The 7,670-nt window shown below is 48.5% G+C and overlaps 1 long non-coding RNA gene across 1 annotated transcript; it reads right to left on the bottom strand.

Annotated features, from left to right (window-relative positions):
* Window positions 1-537: 537 nt before the first annotated feature.
* Window positions 538-3,269, bottom strand: LOC149125587 (uncharacterized). The gene is made up of 3 exons (XR_016210798.1): window positions 2,924-3,269; window positions 1,768-1,941; window positions 538-765 (listed from the first exon to the last, which is right to left on the bottom strand). It is a non-coding gene; the product is annotated as an uncharacterized LOC149125587 (long non-coding RNA).
* Between the last annotated feature and the right edge of the window lie 4,401 nt (window positions 3,270-7,670).

Here is a 7,670-nt window from a genome sequence, read left to right as displayed (position 1 = left end):
GCAGTGGAGGATGGCCCAAGTGCTTGGGCCCTGCACCCGCATGGAAGACCAGGAGAAGTACCTGGCTCCTGCCTTCGGATCAGCGCGGTGCGCCAGCCGCAGCGCTCCGGCCGCGGTGGCCATTGGAGGGTGAACCAACAGCAAAGGAAGACCTTTCTCTCTGTCTCTCTCTCTCTCACTATCCACTCTACCTGTCAAAAAAAAAAAAAAAAAAAAAAAAGACATCACTTGGTTCTCTGTTACCAAGTAAAAAATAAAAAAAAATAAAAAGTGGTCAAGATGATGGCTGAGGTGATTACTTCCTGGGCAGATTTTTGAGGGCTTCATTCAAGCTGCTGGATCAAATACATTATCGTGTTTAGATTAGGAGTTTGTACTTGGGAAGCTGACTAGCTCTTGCACCTTGGGAAAGTCACTTTACATTTCTGAAGTCTCCATTTCCCATATTTCAAAAATACAGTACTATTTCTTTGCAAGTGAATCATGGGTTAAATGAGAGGCAAAGCATACACGGTGCTTGATTTTTTTCTATTTTTTAAAAGATTTATTTATTTTCTTGAAAATCAGAGTTACACAGAGAGAAGGAGAGGCAGAGATGAGAGAGAGGTCTTTCATCTGCTGGTTCACTCCCCAGATGACCGCAGCAGCCAGAGCTGTGCTGATCCAAAGCCAGGAGCCAGGAGCTTCTTCTGGGTCTCTCACACAGGTACAGGGGCCCAAGGACTTGGGCCATCTTCTACTGCGTTCCCAAGCCATAGCAGAGCGCTGGATCGGAAGTGGAGCAGTCAGGATTCGAACCGGTACCCATATGGGATGCCAACATGCAGGCGGTGGCTTTACCCGCTATGCCCCAGTGCTGGCCCCAGTGCTTGATTTTCATTATTAAAATTTCTCCTGTCTTTAATAACATTCCTTTCCAGGATGCAGTGGCAGGCCCCGTAAAAGCAGGTAGAGGTTGTAGTCCCTTCTCTCCTCCCACTCTGACATTTGCTACAGAGCTTCCCAGTTAGTTACTAGTTAATTGAACATCTCCGATATGCCAAATAAAAGCCATAGTCCTTGCCCTTAAGGAGGGAGACAAGATGAATCCATAAGCAAATGCAATCAAGCATCAAGGCACTCTGACAAACTTCTACCTGGGCAAAGGGCAACAAAGCATAGCATGTTTGCTTTGCGTTGGGAAACTTCGATAAGAAGCGGGTTCAGAGAGGATGTGTTTGGACTGAGTTCTGAGCCATGGCAATTGGCCAGGTAACCCAGAGTGTGTGTCTGAGTGTGGACCTGTGCGTGGGCACTGGATGGAAGAGCAGGAGTGGAAGTTTCAGAGCCAAGAGTCCAACACTGAATCAGGCAACAGCGTGGTTTGCTCAGGGTGCTGGAGGAGGTTCAGAGCTGCCAGAGTGTGGGGTGTGTGGGTGAGGTGGTAGTGCAGGAGATAAGGTTTCATAACTAGATCCAGGCAACTCACCGGAGCTCTTGTGAGCCATACTTAAGAGATTTGGACTTGACCATGAGGGCAGTGAATAGCCAACAGAAGCGAGTGTCATGGGCAGGTGGGTGTGTAAGAGTGCTTTGATGAACTTTTTTCTCTAGTTGTACAAATAGTTTCTTTTCAATAGAAAAAAAAATAGAGAACAAGAGAAAAAAATCACTGTAAACCTACTATCAACATACAACCTTTTAAAAAAAATTTTTATCTGAAACTCAGTTACAAAAAGTGGGAGAGACAGAGAAACAGAGACATCTTCCATCTACAGATTCACTTACCAGATGGCCACAACTGCCAGAGCAGGGCCAGGTGTCGCCAGAAGCCAGGACCTCTATTTGGGTCTCCCATGTGGGTACAGGGGTCCAAGGACTTGAGTCATCTTCCACTGCTTTTACCAGGTCATTAGCAGAGGGCTGGATCAGAAATGGAACAGCTGGGACTTGAGCCGGTTCCTATGTGGGATGATAGCATTGTAGGCGGAGGCTTTACCTGCTATACTACAATGCCTAACCCCCCCCCCCCAAACACACCTCTTAATGCTCAATACTGCATCTTCTAGAGAGAATAATTCAGCATATAGGGAAAAAGCAAACTTTTTTCCTACTCTCTACTCTTAGCACAGAACAGTCCTGTAACCAGATGTGTGTGTGTGTTTTGTGGGGGAGGTTACCCCACCCACCAAACAATCTCCAGCCAACTGGTTATCTGATGATTCGATTCCACACTGTCTACCAGGAGGCAGCGTCAGATCCCACAGGCTGAGGGCTCGGTCTCATGAGACTGGCCCCCAGCCCCGGGTCACCATTTAGATGCCAATCCCAAGTCTGGGCCCCTCATATTTCTAGTTATAAACCGGGATTCCTCCCCTCCTTGGGTATAATTAATTTGCTAGGGGAGCTCACAGAACTCAGGGAAACATTTACTTTGCCAGTTAATTTTCAATGATTTTTTTTTTTTTTTTTTTTGGACAGGCAAAGTGGACAGCAAGAGAGAGACAGAGAGAAAGGTCTTCCTTTGCTGTTGGTTCACCCTCCCTCCAATGGCCGCCGCGGCCAGCGCGCTGCGGCCGGCACACCGCGCTGATCCGATGGCAGGAGCCAGGTACTTATCCTGGTCTCCCATGGGGTGCAGGGCCCAAGCACTTGGGCCATCCTCCACTGCCTTCCCGGGCCACAGCAGAGAGCTGGCCTGGAAGAGGGGCAACTGGGACAGAATCCGGCGCCCTGACCTGGACTAGAACCCAGGGTGCCAGCACCGCAGGTCGAGGATTAGCCTAGTGAGCCGCGGCGCTGGCCAATGATCTTTAAGGATAAAAATGATCAACAAGGTGCAGGGAGAGATGTGATGAGGTTTGGGGGGGGGGGCATGGTGGAGGGCTTCTCCGGGACCACATCTTCCCAGCCCCTCCACATGCTTGGCAGTCAGGAAACTCACCAAATCTTGTTCAAGAGTCTTCAGGGAACTTAATCTCCAGCCCCAGTGATCCTCCTTCCCAGAGGTCAGGGGGTGGGCCAGCAAGTTCCAACCTCTAATCCAACCTCTAATCCTCTAATCACGGGGTCTTTCTGAGGAATGGCCCCACCCCGAGGCTATCTACGGGGCCCCACCTTCAATCATCTCATCAGCACAAAATCAGGAATTATCAAAGGGGCTCATTATAAAAACAGAAGATAAGCCTACCACTCAGGACAGCCAGTGAGTTTTAGGTAAGGTTCCACAATGGGAACCTGGGGACAAAGACCACACAGGGAAAGGGAACTCACATGTACTGAGCACCTAGTATATGTGAAGTACTTTATGGAATGTATCTCATTTACCTTACTGTGAGAAGGGAAGAATTCTGGGATGCCACAGATTAAGTTAGAGGCCAGAGGACAGAAGGATGGAGGAATAAAGAGATAAGAGGGGTTTAAGAGGGCAATGGCAACAAAGGGAAAACAGAAGGAAACGGCTCCACATTCCTTTCCTGTATGTTGAAGATTAGCCATCAGCAGGGCCTGCATCCTGCACAAAGAACCAAGCACCGGGAAGCAGTACGCACTTCTCTTCCCGGACGGCCCTCCTGCACCAGGGCTTTTCCTGTTCCTGATGCACCACCCTTTCTGCTCTGTAGCCAACAAAGTTTCAATGTGAGCAATTTATGTTTTCTTCTCCCAAAATTTGCATTATAAAATACCCTGGCTCTCTAAAGGCAGTGGATGGGTTTTCCCCAAATGCTAATGACCATGCTGGCGGTGGCTTAGGGAATTTGCCCCAACAACCATCCTTTAATTTCATAGATCTCTTGGCACCAAACTCTTTGTTTTAATAAATGTGATACTAAGACTGCGTGATGTGGTTCCACAGCCCCAGAGCTACACAGAGCACCTGTGGAGGGTCCAGCGTGGGCTCAGCCTGGCATCAGCACTGTCACTGGAGTGCCAAATCTGCATCACCAGAGCCACACACTCTCACTGCACTCCTCTGCGCACCTGAGATGGGGCAGGGATGGAGGAAGGAGAAACAACTTCGGGAAGAGGAGAGGAGGAAGGTTTGTTCTCTTTGTGATGTTTGTGAGACACAATTGTCTACACAGGCTTGGTACTGGAGAGAGACATCTAGGCTGGAAGGAAAAAGTTCAGAGTTGACACTTACATTAAACTTAAAACAGGTGGGGCCAGTGCTGTGGCATGGCAGGTAAAACTGCTACCTGCAGTGCCAGCATACCATATGGGTGCTGGTTTGAGACCCGGCTGTTCCACTTCCGATCCAGCTCTCTGCTGTGGCCTGGGAAAGCAGTAGAAGATGGCCCAAGTCCTTGGGCCCCTGCACCTGCATGGGAAACCTGGAAGACAATCCAAGCTTCAGATCAGCTCAGCTCTGGCCACTGCAGCCATCTGGGGAATGAACCAGTGAATGAAAGACCTCTCTCTCTCTTTCTCTCTCCCCCTCTGCCTCTCTGTAGCTCTGCTTTTCAAATAAACAAATAAATCTTTAAAAAAAAATTAAAGCAGGGGTTTGTCACAGGGGTTAAGTTGCCACTTGGGATGTGGGTATGCCATATTGAAGTGCCTGAATTTGAGTCTTGGCTCCATTTCCAATTCAGGTTCCTGTTCCTACACACCATGGGAGGCGGCAAATGATGACTCAAGTGCTTCCACCCACTTTGGAGACCCTGATGGATTTGCCAGGTCCAGCCCTGGCTGTTGCAGGCGTTTGAAGAGTGAACCAGTGAACAGAAGCTCTCTTTCAGATAAAATACAAATAAATAAAATAAATTTTTAAAAATAAGAATTAAAGACATAAGAATAACTGAATCTGCCCCAGGAAAGGATAAGAAAGGAGACTAAGGGGGCCGGCGCTGTGGCGCCAACGGGTTAACGCCCTGACCTGGAGTGCCGGCATCCCATATGGGCGCTGGTTCGAGACCCGGCTGCTCTACATCCGATCCAGCTCTCTGCTATAGCCTGGGAAAGCAGTAGAAGATGGCACAAGTCCTTGGGCCCCTGCACCCACGTGGGAGAGCCCGAAGAAGCTCCTGGCTCCTGGCTTTGGAGTGGCACAGCTTGGGCCGTTGTGGCCAATTAGAGAGTGAGCCAGAGGACGGAAGACACCTCTCTCTCTCTTTCTCTTTGTAACTCTGACTTGCAAATAAATAAATAAATCTTAAAAAAATAAAAGGAAAGAAAGAAAGGAGACTGAGAAGAAAGCCCCAGGGAATGCCAGGATTTCAGAGGCAGAGCAATGGAGTTCCTACAGGGTTTATGAATACGAGTCCCATGTCACCTGTCATGGAGGCCTCTCAAGGACAGCTGTGCAAAGAGATCATGGGGTTTGCTGCCCTCAGCAGGGGCTTTGCCAGAGAGTTTCCTGAAGAGGGGTGGAAGGATCCTCGCCACAGCAGGTGCAAAGGTGGAAGAAAAGTCACAGTAAATGTAGGTTCTGCTTTTGGAGAGCTTGACCATGAAGAATGAAACCCTCTTCATGGCTGACTGATTTGCTTTTGTTTGAGAGACGGGAGAGAATAGCTTATTTTTACAGGGGACAGGAGCCAATAGAGGCCAAATGTGGAAGCTGGAGAGCGAACAGCCAAGGGAGGAAAGTTCTAACGCAATGTTTCCCAGCCAGAGGCAGCCCATATCTGGAGGTTTCTGATTGTCAGCACTGTGTAGTGTGTAGGGGCCCAGGATGCTCTGTCTGCCAAAGCACAGGATAGTCCTCCACCCAAATGTCCATAGTTTCGAGGTCAAAACCCTATTTAGAAACCCTTCTGGAAACCCTATTCTAAAAGAAGAAAAAGCAGATCAAGAACACAGGGGTAGGATGAGCTGCCATCTGATGTCATCCGATAAACATTGGGTGATATCTGGGACAAGCTTTAGCATAACAGTTAAGACACTGCTGAGGATACTCTTACCCCGTACTGGAGCGCCTGATTAAGCACCAGCTCTGTTTCCTGATAATATGCACCCAGGGAGGCAGCACGTGATGGTTCATGTACTTGGGCCCCTGCCACCCACATGGGAAACCCTGATTTGAGATCCAGGCTCCTGGTTCCGGCTTGGCTCAGCCCTGGCTACTGAGAGCATTTGAGTATTCGACCAGTGGGTGGAAGATCTCCGTCTGTCTCTCTGCCCTTCAAATACATAAAATAATAAATTAAAATTTAAAATAAATAAATATTTGTTGAATAAATAGCTGAAAATTCCAGAAATATATTCCATCCTATCTCTTTCCAGTGGGAACCCCCATAATGTAAGCGAGGCATGAAGGATTGGAATAGTATGTGGATACTACAGACTCAGCAATAAGACGGAGGCTCATCACACTTCTGGGTCTTTAATAAAATGATGCTGCCTAGAGAATTCAGGGCAGGCGAGGAAGATGGGGATGGAGGACAGAAACTGACATTGATCGAGTGTCTACATATGTTTTTAATATAAGCTCTTTGTATAGTTGTGTGACTTAATGCTTACCACACTCCAGTGAGTAGGGTGTTAGTTCCATTAACTGAGAAGGGACAGACCCACATACGTCCTTTCAGTTGTTCAGGGTCTCTCATCTACTGAGAAATAAAACCAAGATTTGAACTCTAGTATGTCTCTCCCGAAAATCCAGCTTCTTTTCTTTGCATTATGTTATATTTTTAAATATTTATTTTATTTATTTAAATGTAGAGTTACAGAGAGAGAGAGAAGGAGAGAGAAAAAGATATCTTCCATCTGCTGGCTCACTCTCCAAATGGCCACAACAACTTGGGCTGGGCCAGGCGGAAGCCAGGAGCCAGGTGCTTCTTCCGGAGCTGGAGCAGAAGTGGACTGGCTGGGACTTGAACCACACACATATGGGATGCTGGCACTGCAGGTGGCAGGTTAGCCCACTGCGCCACAAGGCCAGCCCCACATTATGCTAACTTAATGCAACAACTAAGTCAATATTATCTCAGCCTGGAAGGATAAGTAGGAATTTGCCAAAGGAAGAGGGGGAAGGAGGCATTCCAGGGGCTGTGCAGCAATACAAAGGCTGTCTCAGCCATGAGATGTGAAACAGCCTGCTTGGCAAGGCTTTGTGACTGAAACAGTACATGGCAGGGATGGGAAAGAGGGGACAGGGGTGCATCCCAGGGATGGAGGAAGTTCATGGCTGCCATGCAGCTAAGTGTTTTCTAGAAGTCAGCAGTCATTTATTTATTTAGACAGGCAGAGTTAGACAGTGAGAGAGAGAGAGAGAGAGAGAGAGAGAGAGAGAGAGAAAGGTCTTCCTTTGGTTCACCTCCCAAATAGCCTCCACGGCCGGCGCTGCGCCAATCCGAAGCCAGGAGCCAAGTGCTTCTCCTGGTCTCCCATGCAGGTGCAGGGCCCAAGGACTTGGGCCATCCTCCACTGCCTTTCCAGGCCACAGCAGAGAGCTGGACTGGAAAAGGAGCAGCGGGACAGAATCCGGCGCCCCAACCGGGACTAGAACCTGGGGTGCCGGCGCCACAGACGGAGGATTAGCCTAGTGAGTCGTAGCGCCGGCCAAAGTCAGCAGTTCTTTTTTTTTTTTTTTTAAGATTTATTTATTTACTTGAAAGGCAGAGTTACAGAAAGGCGGCAGAGAGAGAGAGTGAGCGAGTGGGTGAGAGAGAGGTCTTCCATCTGCTGGTTCACTCCACAATGGCTGGAGCTGGGCCTATACGAAACCAGGAGCCAGGAGCTTCTTC

Source organism: Oryctolagus cuniculus, chromosome 7 (assembly GCF_051225735.1).
Source record: "Oryctolagus cuniculus isolate XC-2025 breed Fujian yellow rabbit chromosome 7, ASM5122573v1, whole genome shotgun sequence".
In the NCBI taxonomy this organism is placed as follows: Eukaryota; Metazoa; Chordata; class Mammalia; order Lagomorpha; family Leporidae; genus Oryctolagus; species Oryctolagus cuniculus.
This window is presented reverse-complemented; position numbering and strand designations above follow the sequence as displayed.